Source organism: Marmota monax, unplaced genomic scaffold (assembly GCF_021218885.2).
Source record: "Marmota monax isolate L192 unplaced genomic scaffold, Marmota_monax_Labrador192_F-V1.1 WCK01_AAM20220418_F8-fsc00132, whole genome shotgun sequence".
In the NCBI taxonomy this organism is placed as follows: Eukaryota; Metazoa; Chordata; class Mammalia; order Rodentia; family Sciuridae; genus Marmota; species Marmota monax.
The window spans coordinates 6102765-6104196 of record NW_026695199.1 but is presented as its reverse complement, the minus strand read 5'-3'; the positions used below and the strand labels follow the sequence as shown (position 1 = coordinate 6104196).

At 30.3% G+C, this 1432-nt stretch overlaps 1 non-coding gene across 1 annotated transcript; it reads left to right on the top strand.

Annotated features, from left to right (window-relative positions):
• Nucleotides 1-225: 225 nt before the first annotated feature.
• LOC124082312 (small nucleolar RNA SNORA72) lies at nucleotides 226-357 on the top strand. Its single transcript, XR_006848323.1, has one exon. It is a non-coding gene; the product is annotated as a small nucleolar RNA SNORA72 (small nucleolar RNA).
• Nucleotides 358-1432: the final 1075 nt, after the last annotated feature.

The following is a 1432-nucleotide window of genomic DNA, read 5'->3' as shown; positions in this document are numbered from 1 at the left end:
ATGAGAAATAAGAAATATTGCAACTGAAACCACAGGAATACAGCTGTAAGATCATAGACCAGTATGAACAACAGATTTTATAACCTAGAAGAAATGGATAAATTCCTAGATACACACAATCACCAACACTACATCATGAAGAAATTGAAAATCTGAACAGACCAGTAATGAGTCAGGAAAATTTGAATTAGTAATAAAACATCTCCTATCAAAGAAAAGCATGGGCTGTGAATATTTTTCCTGTTCTGATTTTGTGATAATCAGAACAGGCTAAACATACACCATATTGAGACCATGCATTTGTCCCAAGACCTAGTTCTTTTCCTATGTGTGGTTTTATAAATGCTGGCAATAAACCAAGTCAGCTTATATTTGATCAACTTTAAAAAAATAACATTACAGCTGGTACAATAACTTGTAAGTTATCAGTGCTAATTTGCAGACTTGTCTAAGGAATGCATAATAAACCCATGCATATGCTCAACTAATTTTTGCTAAAGTTTCCAAGAATACACAATGGCAAAAGGAGTCTCATTAATAAATGATGTGGAGGACACTGTATGTCCACAGACACAGGAATGAATGACACTCTTATTTCATATACAAAATATAAATTTCCCTACAACCAAAGTAGGGAAATTTTGTGACTACCAGTTGCCATTAAATAAATTGTAAAATTATTATATTTTTATTTTCTAGAAAAAAAAATAATAGTTAATCACAGAATCTGATGACTTCACTTCTGGATTCTACCAAATCTTTATAGGACAAGTATTCAAACTTCTCAAGCTCTTCCAAAAAAATCAAAGAGGAAATACTTCCAAACATTGTTTAGGAGGCTAGGATATACTTGATATCAAAGTCAGACAAGAATATTACAAGACAATAAAATTATGGTCCAGTATTTCTAATGAACATAAATAAAAAATCCCCAACTATCAATCTGAACTACACAAAATATTAAAAAATAATTCACCAAGATCAAGTGGAATTTATCCTTGGTATGCAAAGATGATTCAACATATGCAAACTAATAAATTTTATATAGAAGAAATGTATCTTAACATGATAAAATCTGTATTTATGATTGTATTTAATGGGGAAAAATTAAAAGCCTTTCTTCTCATACTTGCAACAAGACAAAGATGCACACTCACCACTTTTATTAACCATAGGGTGGGAAGTCCTTGCCAGAAAAGAAAGAAAAAGTAAGTGTTGCTGTTTGCTGATGACATGACCTTATATTTAGAAAATCCTTAAGGATCCTCAAAAATCTCTTAGAAACTGATAATGAATACATAAAAGTTACAGGATAAAAATTAAAAATAAAAAAAATCAGAAGCATTTCAATATGCTAACAATTGGCTATTTGAAAAGAAATCAAGAGAGTGGTCTCATTTATATATAGCTACAAAAATACTTAGGGATAAAT